The sequence below is a fragment of the Bos taurus genome, chromosome 3, assembly GCF_002263795.3.
Source record: "Bos taurus isolate L1 Dominette 01449 registration number 42190680 breed Hereford chromosome 3, ARS-UCD2.0, whole genome shotgun sequence".
In the NCBI taxonomy this organism is placed as follows: domain Eukaryota; kingdom Metazoa; phylum Chordata; class Mammalia; order Artiodactyla; family Bovidae; genus Bos; species Bos taurus.
In genome coordinates, this window is record NC_037330.1 from 53,390,585 (window position 1) to 53,409,561 (window position 18,977).

The window sequence follows — 18,977 nt, forward strand, 5'->3', positions numbered from 1 at the left end:
AAAACAGAGATCCAAATAAGTTAAAAGAGTTGTCTGAACCCACATAGCTACTTTTTGAAAGAGCCATAGCTAAAACCCTAGCCTCCTAACTCCCAATCCAGAGTTTTACATTTACAAGCTAGGTAATCCATACAAACTGGACTTTTTCCTCTTATTTCCCCCTTGAATGATCTTTTAGATTTTGTGCAGAGGAAAATTAGTCATGAAACAAAGTCCCCCAGACTTTCTGATCATTAAATCCCTTATAAATATTTGAGTGAACTGAACCCAATCTGGATATGACTTATCCTCATAAGATGCAGAATGTTTGTGATTTAAAGGCTATACCCATTTGTGATTTTTGGTTTCTATAGTGATAAGTAATATTTACTGCTCCATGTGGTCTGTCTTACATCTATGAACAAGCATTTCCTGATGAATGGCAACTCCCGCATGATAAGAGTTTCCCAAATATTTCAGACAGCTGATGAAGGAAAAACGTTCCCCATAGAAAAGATTAATAACTGATTAGGTCATCTGACATTGAAAGGTGTCCTAAATCTGCTATGATATAGCTGATACTCTGCCCTCATAAATTAGTTTTAAGAATGTAAGGGTAAACATTTGGCCTTTATTAGCAAACTTAGCAGACGGGATTATAAAATTTAGGACTACAAGAATCTCACCATAAATTCAATAGTTTTCAATCCTATACAATGACAAAGACGTATTTCATATTTTAGTGGTTCCACCATCAGTTTCAGCTTTATAGAGGGTTCTATTTTACATAATGGTGACATCCTTCTTCTGCTATATCTGGCATATTTAGAATATAACAATGTGGTCAGTCCATTCTGGATGTAAATATGGGGTGATGTTCAAAGGAGAAGCCATTAAGGAACCATGAGGTTCAGTTGAATCCTTCACTGGCTTCAGCTGTCTATTACGAGAGGGTAGTTCTGCAAGAACCAAACTTATCAAAAATGTTCCAGGTATTAGGTCATTAAAAATACAAGAAGAACCTAAAAAGGATATATGTGTAATTATACTTTTGCCCCCCCACCATCATCTTCCAGAAGGCTGTAATACACAAACTGATTCTATTTCCTTATTTGGCAACTTTCTGTTGACAGCTTTCAGGGGTGCTGAGTTAGAGGGAAGGGGTCAAACATCCCCCAAAGAGGACAGGTTGAATCAGTATCTTGATGTTCCCTACATCTCTATGATCTCTCCCCTGTGCAATTACAGAAGCCTGTACACAGTTTCTAAGAACATTTCAACAAAATTGCGTTTGGTGAGATCAAGAAACTGTTCACAGTCTGGAAAGAATACGCAAATCTTCTGCACTAGGAGCCGTGTTTTAATATGGCTTAAAAACATCTTTATTTATCTAAGGTCACAAACTGTTTCCACCTAAAATTTCCAAGATTTGACCCCAATTTTAACTCTACACTGATCCTCTCCCAACCTGTAGAAATTAACAAGCAAAATATTGTTAAGAGTTAAGCCACTTGAAGTTTTCATTCATGCAAGCTTTGAGTAGGCATCATAAGCACTTATTGTATACCCGGCATAGTGCAGAAGGTAGAGTGATGGGGGCCCTTAGTTATTTACATTCACCTGAGAGGGGAGGCACAAAGTTGGGGAAGATGACAAAACATACCAATATTCACTGCAGGGAAACCCAGTTGTATTAAATAGGCAGACAGAACCCAGAGAAAAGTTAAACAGTTAAATACAGACACTGTCCAGTTTCTCCAAAGGCGAGCAGAGAGGTCTTTCAACATCAATTTCTAACAATACGGCCATCCTTACAGAAATTATCTTGAAAATGTGGAATGAAGAAATTACAGCTGGGGAAAGGAGAACAGACTGTGAACGTGTTTGGTACAGAATATGTTTGGGTTGACTCATGTCTTGCCTCTTCTATAACAAACAACTGAACAAAGTTCTGATCACTATCGTAGAAGGACCCCCATAAAGAATAGAGAAAGGAGACTGACTGCCTCTGGGCAGTTTCAGACCTCATGTCTTAGTGATGAGTCATTTGGCCGGGTAAGGATACGCAACATCTCTGAAAGCAGCTAGCAGAATACTCTATGTTCTGCTTCCAGGTAATAAGCCATCCATTGTGCACCCAGGGCAACTCCATTCAACCAGATATTGCCAGGAAAGTATCACACGGTCAGCAACATACTGGTTGCTGTCAGTGGTAATCTAAATTTCAATTAGAGTCCTTGTCACTAAACAACTATCATTTAAACTGGAGACAATATACTCTAGAAAAATGATTGTATATACCTTATGTTTATGATTACCTAAGCCACCTTCTAATTTATAAAATATAAATTTGAAACTCTACAAGAGATTGTCACATACTGAGGAAGAGATCACTCAAGGAACTGAGCTATACTAGGTAAACAGAGGTATAATGTTCCCAAAGCCACATGAATGTAAAAGCTATGCAAGGAGATCCAACCAGTCCATTCTGAAGGAGATCAGCCCTGGGATTTCTTTGGAAGGAATGATGCTAAAGCTGAAACTCCAGTACTTTGGCCAACTCATGTGAAGAGCTGACTCATTGGAAAAGACCCGGATGCTGAGAGGGATTGGGGGCAGGAGGAGAAGGGGACAGAGGATGAGATGGCTGGATGGCATCACTGACTCGATGGACGTGAGTCTGGGTGAACTCCGGGAGTTGGTGATGGACAGGGAGGCCTGGCGTGCTGCGATTCATGGGGTCGTAAAGAGCGACACGACTGAGTGACTGATCTGATCTGATCTGATAGATGCCCAAGAGCAAAACTGGAGAAATATGAGATAGCATCCAAAGCAAATAAGCAAAAGTAAATAAATCAATGAAACTATTAAAAAAACAACAACCTCATAATAGTTTTCAATGGATTTTTACTACAGAAAAGAGCCACTGAGGGTACTGAAATAAATCTGCCCACCAACTGTACCAAGCCACAGGTAACCAGATATTATGAATCACTGACATGTTCCAACTGCAAGTCACCAGAAAACTTTAAAGTGAAGCCAACTGACATAAACCATTAACTCTCAAGATGATAGTTATCTTGTTAGTATTCCTATAAGTAGTAGAAAGAAGCAAGAGTGTTAATGAAAACTAGAATTCCAGTGCTATCAGAAACTTAAATTACTAAAGGTAATTATGCCCTATGTAAATTAATGCAAAGAGCCTAACTCTAAGTTTTAAACTCTGTTCAAATATACTTTAAGTCTAAAAGCCAATATATTTTTTAGGAGTGGTAAGAGGATCTCTTCTGAATATCTCAGCCCCTAAAGACCATTATGTATAGGCACTCAGAAAAAAAGTGCTTCTGTGTGTTTTTATGGCTTCCTTGATGGCTCAGACAGTAAGGAACCTGGCTGTAGTGCAGGAGACTTGGGTTTGATTCCTGGGTCGAGAAGATCCCTGGAGAAGGAAACTGCAACCCACTCCAATATTCTTATCTGGAGAATCCCATGAACAGAGGAGCCTGGTGGGCTATACAGTCCATGGGGTCACAAGGGTCAGACACGACTGAGTGACTAACACTTTCTGTGTATTTTTAATTAATCATTAATGAGGCTCTAAATACCAGTTCAACCTCAGGCAATCATCTACTCACTTTCTTAAACAAAATACAAAACAGAAACTTTGTTTTACTGTATAACCCATGAAACTGTGACACTTAACCCTAGACACATAATTTAACTCTGTAAACACAGGACAGCTGCAAGAGAAGACCAGATATTCACCATACTAAATGTTTGGGGTTTGTACTTCTGGCAGGAGCAAATGAACTTTTCTTTACTAGCATTTTATCTATAAACAACTTATATAACTTTGCAACCTTGAGGCCCTAAACACCAGAAGCAACTTCATCATCTATCACTACAATGCAATAATACCAAGTATCTCATATCAGAAATAGATTTTGAAGTAAACTATTGAGGTTCAATGGCAACCCACTCCAGTACTCTTGCCTGGAAAATCCTATGGACGGAGGGGCCTGGTGAGCTGCAGTCCATGAGGTCGCTAGGAGTCAGACATGACTGAGTGACTTCACTTTATTTTTTCACTTTCATGCATTGGAGAAGGAAATGGCAACCCACTCCAGTGTTCTTGCCTGGAGAATCCCAGGGACGGGGGAGCCTGGTGGGTTGCCACCTATGGGGTCGCACAGAGTCGGACACTACTGAGGCGACTTAGCAGCAGCAGCAGCAGCATTGAGGTTCAATTCCTATGCTTTAACTGAAGGCACAAGTCTGAATTTAATTGTACTAAGAATAAAACACTGCTATTACTACTGGTTCACTTAAAAATGATCAAATATTCATAAGGCTGATTTGGAAAGGGTACCTAGTTCCACCTTGTCCCTACTCCATACAGGGTCTATTTCCCTTAAACTCAAGATTTATCTGAGGAATCTTGTAGCTAAAGATGGGATGGATGTAAGACCTACAACTGGGAAAACACTGGCATTATCAATTAGAATTCCTTTGGGGCGGAGCAGAGTTTAAAATGTCTTTTACCAGCTTAGTAACAAAATGTTGTTTCTTGAGTTTCCTTCTAAATATGTCTACTTAAAAGAAAATTTTGCAAAAACCTGGGAAAAACTTTAGTAGGAGCACTAATAGTTTAACTAAATGCTTTTCTTGCCTTAAAGAACTACTTGATACCAGGAGAAATGCTAATGTTGATCAATTTTGTAGATAAACTAAAAGGCAGACAAACACAATTGAACTTCTATCTTCTAATTAAGTTGACTAAAGTACCCAAGATCAAGAGAACCACAAAGGTTCTCAGACCATCAAGAGTGGAGCCTTGAACTAAGTCTACCACTGGCTTTGATATTCCTGACCTCATCGATCACCTAATCCTACAATTCTGCGTCAATATGGTACCTTGCCCAGGTTTTCTAAGCTAGAATTCTTGAAGCATCTTCAAGTCCTATATCTCTCAACCCTCACATCCACAGGGTTACCAGGTACTAATGGTTTCACCTTAGAAGACTTTCACATTGGTCCTCTCTTCCTCATGGCCTACATTTAAGCTTTAACCCAAAGTCCCCGCCACTCATCTCCACCTTCTTCAGCCTATCCTCCACAATGCCACCAGTTACATTTCCTTAGAAAAGAAAAGAGAAACCAATCGTTACTCTCCCAAGTTAAAAATTCCCTGCTGGCTCAAGAATCAAATCCAAACTTCTTAAGTGTGCACGAAGCTGCAATATCTGCTTCAGGTGCAGCCATGGCAGCACACTCTGCAAGGTTCCTGCCACACTCAACTGCACCTGCAGGGAGCAGGCCAGCGAAGCAATGACAAATCTCCTTCCAAATAACATGGCGTAGGTATGTACATAAAATTCTCATTCAACATCTTCCCAATTCCTGCTGCAAGGACTCAGCGGGGTAAGGAAGACTTTTGTATGGAGTTCAACATTCTGTGACTTGTGAACATACCAGACTTGCCTGTGAGGGTCCATGAGTCTCCAGTAGAGGTGTGGGTCGGTGGTGGCCTGCTGCAGGGTTGGGGGCACTGAGTGTAGCAGTACATGCATGGGATCTTTTGAAAGAGGTTGCCATTATCTTCATTACCTCCACCATAGTTTGACCCCAGGTAAATAGCAGGGAGGAAACACAGGTCCAACCATCAACAGAAAATTGGATTAAAGATTTACTGAGCCCGGCCCTGCCCATCAGAACAAGACCCAGTTTTCCCTTTAGTCAGTCTCTTCCATCAGGAAGCTTCCATGAGCCTCTTATCCTTCTCCATCAGAGGGCAACAGAATGAAAAACACAATCACAGAAAACTAACAAATCTAATCACATGGACCACAGACTTGTCTAAGTCAATGAAACTATGAGCCATGCTGTGTGGGGCCATCCAAGACGAACGGGTCATGGTGGAGAGTTCTGACAGAATGTGGTTCACTGGACAAGGGAATGGCAAACCACTTCAGTATTCTTGCCTTGAGAACCCCATGAACAGTATGAAAAGGCAAAATGATAGGGTACTTAAAGAGAAACTCCCCAGGTCAGTAGGTACCCAATATGCTACTGGAGATCAGTGGAGAAATAACTTCAGAAAGAATGAAGAGATGTAGCCAAAGCAAAAACAACACCCAGTTGTGGATGTGACTGGTGATGAAAGCAAGGTCCGATGCTGTAAAGAGCAATATTGCATAGGAACCTGGAATGTTAGGTCCATGAATCAAGGCAAATTGGAAGTGGTCAAACAGGAGATGGCAAGAGTGAACGTCAACATTCTAGGAATCAGTGAACTAAAATATTAGGACTGAAATGGGTGAATTTAACTCAGATGATCATTATATCTACTACTGTGGGCAAGAATCCCTTAGAAGAAATGGACTAGGCATCATAGTCAACAAAAGAGTCCAAAATGAAGTTCTTGGATGCAATCTCAAAAACAACAGAATGACCTCTGTTCGTTTCCAAGGCAAACCATTCAATATCACGGTAATCCAAGTCCATGCCCCAACCAGTAATGCTGAAGAAGCTGAAGCTGAATGGTTCTATGAAGCCCTGCAAGACCTTCTAGAATTAACACCCCAAAAAAGATGTCCTTTTCATTATAGGGGACTGGAATGCAAAAGTAGGAAGTCAAGAAACACCTGGAGTAACCGGCAAATTTGGCCTTTGAGTACAGAATGAAGCAGGGCAAAGGCTAATATTTTGCCAAGAGAACACACCATGGTTATTATTAGCTCTTTATTTCTGCAAGAATTGATCTGCCTTATGTAAGGAGGGGGGGGAATAAAGAGAGACATAGAGATATACATAAATCTCATTGGTATCATGGACTCCACAAATACTTTCAAGTGTGTGTGGTAATAGTCATGGAAGATATTAGGCAGGTATTTTTGAAGGAATCTGTATAATCTGAGGAGACCTGGTAGACTTTACTCTATGGTTACTTCACGTCACAACTCCACTTTACGCAGTATAAAACCTCCATTTCTCATATTTTATAATTCTAAACTCTTGGTCTGTCTGCTATACTTAAGGATAAATCTTCTCCAATGCCAAGAATAAATATTTTTGTGCCAAACACCAAACAAGATACTAGAGAATATAAAGACGACTTTTGTATTTTCCCACAATTTGAAGGCCATTCTTTGGCTCGGTTGTGTTGGTAACTTAGGAGCTTGAAAGGGACTCTCCCACACTCGGGCCCATTTTACAACTTCTCCTTTACTTGTTGTGGGCAAGGATTCCATGTGGAGGTCCCTGACAATGTGACGCTTCAATTGCTTCTAAGTTCTGAATAGTCAGTCCTTAACACTAAGAGCAGTTATTTTCTCTCAATCTTCCAGTCCCCAAAGGTGTACTTGCTTCTTAAATTGTAACCCTAGGAGTAGAGGGAAACTTGAAGAAGAAAAGCTTTAGCTAAATTTTTTAAACTTCACATGAAAAGATGTTCTACATCATTAATCACAGGAGAAATACAAATAAAGATCACAATGGGATACTATTTCACACCTTCTAAAATGGTTCTAATCAAAAGACACAAAATAACAAGTGTTGGCCAGAATGTGGAGGACTTGAATCTTCATATGTTGCTGACGGAAATGTAAGATGGTGTAGCCACTTTGGAGAACAGTTGGGTATTTCCTCAAAATGTTAAATACAGAATTACAATATGACATCAATTCTGCTCCTAGGGATACACCAAGAAAAATGAAACACAGGTCCACACAAAAACTTGTACATAAATAGGCAAAGTGGAAAATAATGCAAATGTCCATCAACAAATGAGAATGAATAAATAAAATGATGAAGTATACCTAGTTTCAGTTTTGCAAGATGAAAAAGTTCTGGGTATCTGTTTCACAACAATGTGAATATAACACTACCAAGCAATACACTTGAAATTTTGGTGGCAATCTATATAATGAAATATTTGGTGATAAAAAGAAATGAAATATCGACACATGCTGTAACATGGCTGACCTTGAAAACATTATACTCCACGAAAGAAGCCAGAAACAAAGGACCTCATAATATATGATACTGTTTATATTAAATGTCCAGAATAGGCAAATCTACAGAGAAAGAAAGTAGACTGGCGGTTGCTAGGGCCTAGGGAAGTTGGGAAGAATGGGAATGACTTATAATGGATACACAGTTTCTCTTGGGGTGATGAAATATTCTAAAATTGTCTGTGATGATGGTTTGCACAAATCCATGAATGTACTTAACACCAGTGAATAGTACACTTTTATTGGGCCAACTGTATGTATATGAATGTTATCTCAATAATGCTATTAAAATTATATATGCAAAAAAGTTACTTCTAGGTCCTTAGGCTAAAGCCAAAATGTAATAAAGTGCCTTCGACTTTGGGGTCTGTATCTGCATCAATTTTTCCTTTTCATATTAAGAGTAAGAATCTGATTTACTTGAAATCCTCATTGCCTTCCCTACCTGCTCTGCTATGTTCTTCTATGCTCTCTCCTCAACAAGTGCCCCATGCTTCTGAGTGATAGGCCTGCAGAGTTACCTAGGGAACCACAAAAAGCCAGAGAGAGACTCCAACAGAGAGCCTCTGAGGCCTTAGAGAGACCAGAAAATAAGGCTTCTCCATCGTTCATCAAGAAGGGGCTTGGTTAAGATGCAGGGACAGGCTAACAGGCTAGAGAGATGTAGAGAACCAAGGGAATGACCCCCATGAACCAGAACATTTTCATAAACACAGTGATCTGGCTATGGTTTGTACATGGTCTGCTGCAAATGCTCTCAGCACATATCCTCAACTGGGGGTCTCAGGATCTCTAGAGACCCACAGATACACTCAAGAATCTGTGACTTCTCCAAAATAATCTTTCAATTCTGTATTTTCATCCTAGTGTTCATCCGAAAGAAAGTGGTATAAATCCAGACCAGCTCATTTTAACCACCCCTTTACCAACACAGTGCCCAGGTGTACATTTATTATTACATTGGTGCTGAGTGATCCTCATCACAGAAACAGTGTGCAGGCAGGCACACATACGACAGTGACAAAGGCCAATTTTAAGACACTTATTGATCACCAAGACTGATTTCATGACACCAGAATGACAGGCACTGGAGTTCTGTGCTACACTCACTGCTACAGCCTAATAAGGAAAGGACAGAGGCAGACTGGATACATAATCAAGTCACACCAAATGAAGGTCAAATGACATTAAAGCATTCATAACAACATCTTCATAATGGCATGAAGGTATTGTAGAACAAAGGTTTTGTTCTGGTGGTTCAAAAATTTACAAAGAGAAGGCAATAATAAGAAAAGGAATTATTATGTTCAAGTTGTTTTCAAAACAGTGTAAATGAGTCATTTCCACTATCTATTGACTTCCTTCAACAGTCTGACACTTGGCTGTATGCTGAAACTAAAAATCTGTAAGAACTAAATTTCACAAACATTGTGCTCCTTTTCTTGACTCTAGTAATCATTGAATTGAATGTATGTTTGATGTCAATTCAGTACCTGTGAATACTAGTCTTTGAATGTATAAGACACTAACTACACTAGCAAAGAAATTGGAAATCATTAAAATCATTAAAACTGTAATTCAAGGACTGCTCACTGACACAGCTGCAGTCTGATGGTCCTGAGATAGCAAGCAAGGCCTTCAAGTCCATAATGTGATTTTGAATAATATATTTATTGCCAACAGGTATTTTCTGAATTACTATTATCAAAATCAAAAGGTTGTTACGCATTAAGTATTTATTAGGACCCAAGGCAACAACTTTATATTATTTAAAATAAATAAACATAAGTGATTAAGACTCAGCAAAAAAAGCATTCATTAATTTAAATTTTAATTGTTTAATAGTTTTTGCATTTATTGGTGATTTTAAAAAATGGTTTAACAGCTATATAAAAGCTATAAGCATAAAGAGTATATATTTTATTTCATGTTTATATATAGTTAGTACAATTAAGCAAAGCTAATTTAAGTCAACAAAAGGGGATGGCTGAAATGCATGTGTGGCTGGCAAACACTAATATGGGGTTGATTTGAACATGTTCATTCATTCAAAAAACATTCAAGATCCTACTGTGGGCCTGGTAATTACGATACAGTGTAGAACAAGACAGACATATCTATGCCTTCATGGGGCTTAGAATTTACTGAAAAAGGCATGCGAATGTAACAAGTGAAATGCCAAAGAGATAGGAAGTATTACAGAAAAAAATAGCATTTTTTAATTTAGTTTATGGGGTGAAGAGGACTCCCTGAGAGAAAATTACATTTAAGCTAAGAAAAAAAGAAGAAATGGGAGCTAGAAGTAGCTGAGTCAGTAAAGAATCTGCCTGCAAAACAGAAGACCCAGGTTCAATCCCTGGGTTGGGAAGCCTCCCTGGAAAAGGGGATGGCAACCCACTCCAGTATTCTTGTCTGGAGAATCCTATGGACAGAGGAACCTGGTGGGCTACAGTCCATGGGGTCGGACACGAATGAGTGACTAACACAACTTCAGAGAAAAGTGAAGCAACAGAGGGGGAGAGTAATCTCAGCATCAGACACACCCTGCAGACTTGTCAGGAAAGCACAGAAGATTAGAGGAACAGAAAGAAGTCCTGCAAGGCTGTAAGTGGAGTGTAACTCTGATATATGCTGGTGGGGGTGGGGGGCTGGCCATGGTGGGGGTAGGGTAAGAGCTGTTGATTCTAGATAGAGGCAGGGACTTCCTCTCGCAAGGTCCTGAAGACTTCTTAAAGGGTCTGACTTTTAATTCCTTAGGGAGGACTTCTGAGGGTGATGAGAAATCACTGGAGAGTTTTACACAGGTCACACACATTGAGTTTTATTTTGTAAAAACCCCTCAGACTTCAGGTGTACAGAGCACTGGAGGTCAAGGTCAGAAAGGACGGCTAGAGGCAGCTTCAGCAGGCTGGGCAAGACAGGAAGGTGGCCACCTGGGAATCCTGCACTAGAGCAGCATATGGGAGAGTTTTAAGACATATTGGATAAAATCTAGGAACTTAAGTTTAAGACAGAATTGAGACAGCTTGACAACTCATTGCAGGTGGGAGTTAAATGAGAAGGATATATTGGGTTGACCAAAAAGTTCATTCCGGTTTTTCAGCAAGCTGTTAAAGAAAAACCTGAATGAACTTTCTGGCCAACCCAATATTATGGAAAATGGCCAAGTGGTAACTGGTGGATGGTGTCTTTCACCAGATGGAGGAAGAATCACAAATCCTTGTAAGTTGAGGACCACCTGCATTCAAAGGCTGCTTTGTACAAGTTGTTGGAAAAAAATACTTCTGTTTTTCTTGCAATTTCATACCTCTGCATCCATTAAGAATATTTTTTAAAAATACTACTGACTTGCATAATCACTCACACCCAGAGGCGGCAATATTCAAAACAAGCCTGTGTTCTTTTGGGAAAGTCTTGGTTCAAAGACAAAATCTGAAAACAGACAAATCTTTTGATCCTTACTATTGACACGGTGCTTCAATGCAAACCCGAACTACTTCAGACCTTCCTTTGATGGGACAAAGAGCAACAGCTCCACACAGGCACTTAGGTGTAAGAGGCTCCCACTCTCCACTTCATGCCTGAGAAACACGGATTTAAGTATCAAAAGAACTCGGAATTCAAGTGACCACTGCACCTGGCAGAATTTAACCCAGCATTAAACCGCTCCATGCAAATTCACAATTTGTTAAGGACAAACAACTCTGGGAAAAGTTTTCCCATGACCCACTCCCTTATGAACATTTTTAATATTTCAAAAATGCTTAGAAACTGGAACAAAGCAATTTAAAACTCTCAAAGGGCCAGAGCAACTAGAATTAGCTGAAGAATGCATTATACATGAAAGACACCAAGGCTCTATAAACAGGGCATCTTCTTCACACCAAAGCACAAGAAAACAAAGGAAAAACTAAACTAACACAGACCACAGAAAATATCACATGAAAGGAAATTCACGTCTGGCCTAGCCTACAAAAGAAGAAACGCAATAAACAGGCTTGGTTTCTGTGGGCTCCCTGGGAGCAAGGAGCAGAAAGAGGAGAATCATTTCAGTCTTGAAGGTGAAACTTCCAAGGATTTCTAGGATTATTAAGGAGGCAAACAGAGGCAGAGGGTCCCCTGCCTCCATCTCAGTCCATTATCCGTTCACTGCAATGCACAATCTACATTCTGTGTCTGCCTCTAGTTCTTTCTCCAGGGGCCAAAGATGGGAAGACTATTGACATGGATGATCATTTATTTCATCAACACTTGTATCACACTTATTATGTGTCAGGCACTATTCTAAATGTCTCACAAATAAGAACCCACTTAATCATAACTACTGCACAAGTTAGGCACCCTGAGTTTTCTTGCTTTACACACAGGAAACTGAGGCATGGAAATGTCAGCTATAAAATTTGCTCGAAGTCAAACAGCACTAGTAAGTGATAAAGCTGAAATCTGAACCCACTTTTAATCATCTGAGCTACAAAAAGCTATAAAGTTTATTGCAATTTTCTTCTTTATTTCTTATATTTTCACATTTTCCTGTAATGAGGACTTACTACTTTTATACTAATAAAAAACTAAAATATCATTTTTACTTTGAAGTATCAAACCAAAAAAATAAATGTAAACAAGGCTTTGAATATCTCATGTATGAAATCACACCTCATCTGTCAGAAGCTAAGAGGTTAGGTCAGATGATCCTCTTTGGATCATCTGCCACAAGATTTCAATTCTATGCCCTGTTTTCCATTACACAGGCAGTAAGGGCTGCAGAAAATGTAGACAAGGCAGCAATTATGAACACATGGTCTGGAAAACTGATCTGAGATCTAGTTCCAGTTTGCAAACTATAGAATCTGGAATAAATGCTTAAGCCCTGTAAACTTCAGTTTTCTGATAACTGAGTATAGATAACTATACCTGTCTGCCAGAGTTAGCTCACGTAAACTACTTAAAAATATAAATGTGCCTGGCATGGAGTAAGAGATCAAAAAATTGTCAAATACAGGAAAACTAAGCTGTCCAGATATTTGCCTATGTAAATGATTCCTGGGCCAGAGCAATCAAATAAACCAAATAAAGTGAAAGTCGCTCAGTTGTGTCTGACTCTTTGCAACACCATGGACTATACAGTCCATGGAATTCTCGAGGCAAGAATACTGGAGTGGGTAGCCTTTCCCTTCTCCAGGGGATCTTCCCGACCCAGGGATTGAAGCAGGTTCTCCTGCATTGCAAGTGGATTCTTTACCAGCTGAGCTACCAGGGAATCCCCAAATAAATCAAAGATTTCATAAAGTCATCAAACATGGAACAAAAGAAAGAATCTGAGTAAGAACATGGGAAGTTTCTTATCTCATTACTTAGCAACCAGGGCTAACAGAGTAGAGACCATCTTTGAGCCACAGAGATATGACTTCCAGATCCAAAGGCCAGAGTTATGGTACTGCAGTGGAATATAAGAAAATGACTGCAGTGGCAGGGGCTATGTTTTCCAGTGTGCCTTTGTTTAATACGAAGAGTTACATTTCAAGGAACAGGTTACTTCATGTCTCTGATTCTCCATTTCATTATTTATAAGAGAAAATCACTGAACTGAGTGTCCACAAAGTTGCTTTCCAGTCCTAATAACCTGTATTTTTTAAGGGTATAGCCACATCTCTTTTAGTCAAGATGTACTAAAGAGTTTCCACCACATTACTAAGGGCTATCACTCTGTCAAGCAAGTGGTCTTCAAATAGCATGTAATGAACAAAATTTTTATACCGCCCCTTTACTACCCACAGCAATTCCCTAAGGTTATGTTAAATGTTCCTGTTAAAAAGAATGCTTCTGGCTCTGTGGTCCTGATATTCTTCTTCTCTCTAAAATATAATTCTCACAGTTAGGAGCCTGACTCCCTAAAAGAGACTTAAATAAAGGAAAAATTAAATGCTGCCAGCACATTTTTACTTTCATAACGCTTTGTATAAAAAAATTTTTCTCTGTCCATATCCAACTCCATTCAGTGCTTTCATGGCCATCAACTGTGAAGCTGCAAGTGCCACAGTGAAAGCTAATGCAGCAATGTGTCTTGGCTTTATTAAGATCTTCAGTGCCATCCCTCATGCCAAATCTAAAGGACACGGAGGATCACCAGTTGTTCACTGAGTTGCCTAGGAATCGGACACTGATGGTAAGGTTGCTGAAGGAGCTCAGGGCATCCCTGGCACCATGGGCAGGCCCGAGGACACAGGTAGAGAACTGGAGAGAAAACAGAGACTGCTAAAGAATGAATGTGAGGACAGAAAAAGAAGAGAAAAGGGGCAGAGAGTGAAAAGCTACAGAATCAGAAGGAATGACTACACCAAGTGCTTTACATTCATTACATTCATGTAAGCCTCACATCATTTTGTTCTCATTTTAAGGGCAAACTGAGGCTTAGAGAAAGTAATCTAGATTACTTTCCTAGAGTTGCACAGCTAGTACACAGCAGAGCTGGTACCTGAATGAAGTTCTTCCAGCACAAAGCTTATGACTGAAGATGCACTGTGTGACCTCGGAGGACATCTCTGATCCCCCTCCTCCCATGGGAGGTTTCAGGTCTCTCTACAGCCTCGGCCAAGGATGGACAGCCCCTACAAGGTGCCCTCAGGGCTGGGCCCTCAACAGTGCCAGGCAGTTGAGTCTGGCTCTGCATGACTTTAAAGGAGATCTGTCCTCTATATTAAGCTGAAATCTGTCTCCCACCAATTTCCACCTGTCTTTTTCCCAGGAGATGATCATATCTGCAACAAACATGAGGCTTCCTGTCAAAGCCCCCATCCATAACTAAATGGAGGGAGGGAAAACGTTAGAAAACTTTCAAGGAATATCTCAAAAAATTATATAATTTTTTTAATCTCAAAAAATTCTGTAATTTTTTTTTTTCCCCTAAAAATAGCACTTTTAAGGTAAGGGCAACAAGCTCTGGGATTAGTAAACTTATTACAGAGAAGTAAGCTTATGACAGTTGAAGGTGGGCTTATCTTTGGTTAGTTATCTTCACATTCACAGAGGAAGATGTAAATTTATTTTTGTTAAGAAAGAAATCAGTTGCCTTAAGTTTTAGCATAATATTTAGCTCAAAATATGATGAATTTGAAAGAGATCAGAGTACAGAGGTGTTCATTTCTTCCAGAAAAGCTGAAAATGTACATTCCCTTAATTTTGTAATGGCTCAGATAAATCTACTTACTCCTTAAGTTGGAGATTGATAAGCTCTCTTTCCCAGCACTGATGAAAGCTTACTTAGGAATGAACAGCTCATCTACTGTGTGGCCTTCAACTTCAACTTACTGCTTGGTTTTTAGGTTCCATCCGGAAAGTGAGAATACTACTTGGTAAATCGTATTTTAAGACTGTTGTAAAAATGTTGCTTTGTTACTGTGTCCTAAAATGTAAGAATCACACATCTAGAATTAAACACTAAAAAAGGCCGGGAACTTCATTTTAGCAAATATGTAAAATATTTTCATATATTTTATTCATTATATGTATTTATAAAATGTGTATCAATCTGGCAATTATATAAGGATTATTTTAATGCTCAGTATTTTTGCAGGTTACAGCCACAGTCATTTTTGCAATTTTTACATTTTCACTTCGCTGTTTACAACCACCTCCTGAAAGCACAAAATGGGAGTCGGCCTCTTTGTCAATGCACTGCTCTAGTATCTAGATCCCATACTGGGCATCTGTGGCAGGGCTGATTACAAGCTCATACTTCTTTCAAAGAGCAAATAATTTAGGAATCATATAGAGGAATCATCATAAAGTAAAAGGATGAAAAGGTACCTCAAAATTAGTGCCTCTTGACTTTTTCCTAAGAGTAGTTATTAAAGCATTACGGTTTACATTTATAAAAGCTAAGACGACCTATTTATACTATCAGTTCTTCTGGGGTAAAAGCTCAGGATTGCAGATAATCCTCTTTCCTTGTATTTAAACAATGAGCGGATTATTTCTTTTCTCCATTCACAGTTCTTACCCCCACACCATTTCTCACTTAAGTAATTTTCACAGCTGTACAAGAGGGACAAAAAGGCAGAGAAACTGTTACAGCACAGACTTTGACAAATCAAAACCAGAGTGAAGGGACCGGCAGCAGCAGATCAGAGGCACCAAGCCCACACAGATAATGCTTAGATAAATGGGCTAACCTAGTAACAAGCCCTGGATTTGTCATTGTTGTTTCTCCATTAATATTTCCATGTATCAAGTCTTTCATTCAGAAATGAGTTTTAAAAAGAGGCAAATTACTTCTCTACTTCACACATCTATTAAATAGTCTGCTAATATACTTTATACTACAAACTTAAAAACTCAGTAACTTTTCCAACTAATCTTAGTAAGCACCCCAGAAACTTCTGACTTCTCTACTTCCTGTAAAATATCTAACATAAGAATATTACAAAGAAAGTTTGTTAAATTTTACTCATAATTCCTTAAATAGCAATATTTAATCTTTACATTTCCTTTAAAATGTGTATATATTTTAACAGTTACAATAATAAGTGTACTGTGAATGAATTCTTTTTTACACTTATTTCATAACATTTCTAATTTTCTGTATATATCTAAATGTATAATTCTATTAGCTTTAAACAGAATATGACTACTACTTCATTTCTAACCTTAAAATTTCCTGACTCTAGTAATAAAATACATAAAAATGGAGAATTACGCTTTTTTTGGAAAAAGAACAAAAAAGTGTTTGTTTTTTTAGGCCCTCCTCTTTCAGAAGACATAAAAAGCTTCACTTGTCTTTTGTTTACTTGAATGCAGCAGTTAAGCAGCAAAAGATAATAGTCCCAATTACACAGACTAACAAACTGCAATATTTACAAAATTTATGACTTTCTTGAAAACACCCGGCAGGTTCAGTTCAGTTCAGTTCAGTCGCTCAGTCGTGTCCGACTCTTTGTGACCCCATGAACCGCAGCACGCCATGCCTCCCTGTCCATCATCAACTCCCGGAGTTTACCCAAACTCATGTCCATCGAGTCGGTGATGTCATCCAGCTTGGTACTAAAAACCATTAAAAAAAAAAAAAATCTACATTTCATCTGTTTGCACTGAGCCATGCAACCTTAATTGGGTTTGGTTCACATGCACAGGTAAATTCAGAGGATATAATTAACATTTCTAAAACAGTAATGATAATTTTCTCTAAAACGTCACAAGTGGGACTGAGCCCCCTCCAAATCCAGACAGAACAACAGCCTCACATTAGTTACACTATCTTCACCTATTACTACAGATACCAGAACCAAAGAACTATTACAAGTTTTACATGGAAAGCTATACTTTAAACTAGTTTTTGAGTGCTCTTACTCTCCTCATTATTTTTTGAAAGACAGTTAAGAGGCATAAAGACATTCCAAGTAGAAGAAAACTTAATTATGTAGAAATAGAGGTTTTTGGTTCACTGTGTATTAAATGGAAACCTGTCCTATGCCACACTACAGGGGGAACTGATGCTAAGAAATTCTGAGGCTTCGATCTCACCGTATAAGCACAGAAGGTACAGACCAGGAATCGACGACCTTCCCAGGGCAAGGTCTTTCCCATTTCCTACCCAAGGAGTGCTGGTGGAGTGGGACAGTGTGCTTGCCTCAAGTCAGAAGCAGAGAAACGGTATAAATTTCAGAACCATGGGAGATTTTTCAGCTTGTTTTGCTGTGATTTGCCTTTTCCTTTTCTTCAAAATGAAAAGAGCCCTGTTGTTTCTGATTATAACAATACCTGCTTGTTACTTAAAAGAAAATCAGACAATACATAAAACTATAAAAAAAAAAAGAAGGAAATCATCTTTAATCCTACCACTTAGAGATTGTTGTTGTTTAGCCGCTAAGTTGTGTCTGACTTTTTGCTACCCTGTGGACTGTAACCCACCAGGCTCCTATGTCCATGGGATTTGCCAGGCAAGAATACTGGAGTGGTTAGCCATTTCTTCCTCCAGGGGATCTTCCCAACCCAGGGATCAAACCTGTGTCTCCTGCAGGTGGATTTTTTTTATCACTGAACCACCAGGGAAGCCTACCACTCAGAGATAACTACTCTTAATGTCTGAGTATAGATATTTCCAAATTGTTTCCTATCTATACACACAAAAATGGGGGTTTTGTTGTTGCTATTGTGTTTTGGTTTTGTTTTTAAGAAAGTGAGATCAATTGTAAGCTCCACGGTCAGGACTAAAAAAATGTTGTAAAGGAAATATATGCTTAAAGAGGAGATAAAACAGAACTATATAAAATGTTTACTTAAAACCATAGAAAGCAAAAGAAGGGTAAAATACAAAGAAGAAATGCAATGAACAGAAAACAGCTGGACACTAGTAGCAGATTCCTTCTTCAGACATTAGTCCAACTTTATCAATAATCACATGTAAATCATATAAACATACCAACTAAAAGACAGATTGTCAGAGATTTTTTAAAAAGACCCCATATTTGTTACCTACAAGAGATCCACTGTAAATGTAAAGACTTAGGTTAAAAATAAAGAAACAGAAACTGAGATCATGGGCTGTCTACTACTTTGAGATTTACCTTTTTAGCATTTTTTTTGGAGTATAGTTGACTTACAATGCTGTGTTAGTTTCAAGTGTACAACAGTCAACAAGTCAACAAGTCAAGCAGTTACAAAAATACATATGTCCACTCTATTAGGTTATTTTCTCATAGAGGCTACAGAGTACTGAGTAGATTTCTACTTTTTCTTAAAAGACAAAGGAAAAAAAAAACTGGTCTATTAAGAAATTCTATAAAGTTCTCAAGTAAACATAATTTCTCCAATATATATAAAAACTGTTCAATATTTCAAAATGTTAACCTATTTTATCCTATTTGAGAAATATAAAATTCTTTCAGCTCAGAAATGAATGGTAGATGAATACTTAACACATGTATTTCTCCCTAATCTTGCTTATAGCTCAGAAAGAAAAATTTGGCAACATAACACAACTCATTTCCTCTC

At 38.6% G+C, this 18,977-nt stretch overlaps 1 protein-coding gene and 1 non-coding gene across 5 annotated transcripts in view; both read right to left on the minus strand.

The window, feature by feature from the left end:
* Positions 1 to 18,977, minus strand: part of LRRC8D (leucine rich repeat containing 8 VRAC subunit D) — a 131,347-nt gene that overhangs the window by 77,395 nt on the left and 34,975 nt on the right. The window lies entirely within an intron of this gene.
* Positions 11,060 to 11,140, minus strand: MIR2285K-5 (microRNA mir-2285k-5). The gene has a single exon (NR_107810.1). It is a non-coding gene; the product is annotated as a microRNA mir-2285k-5 (primary transcript).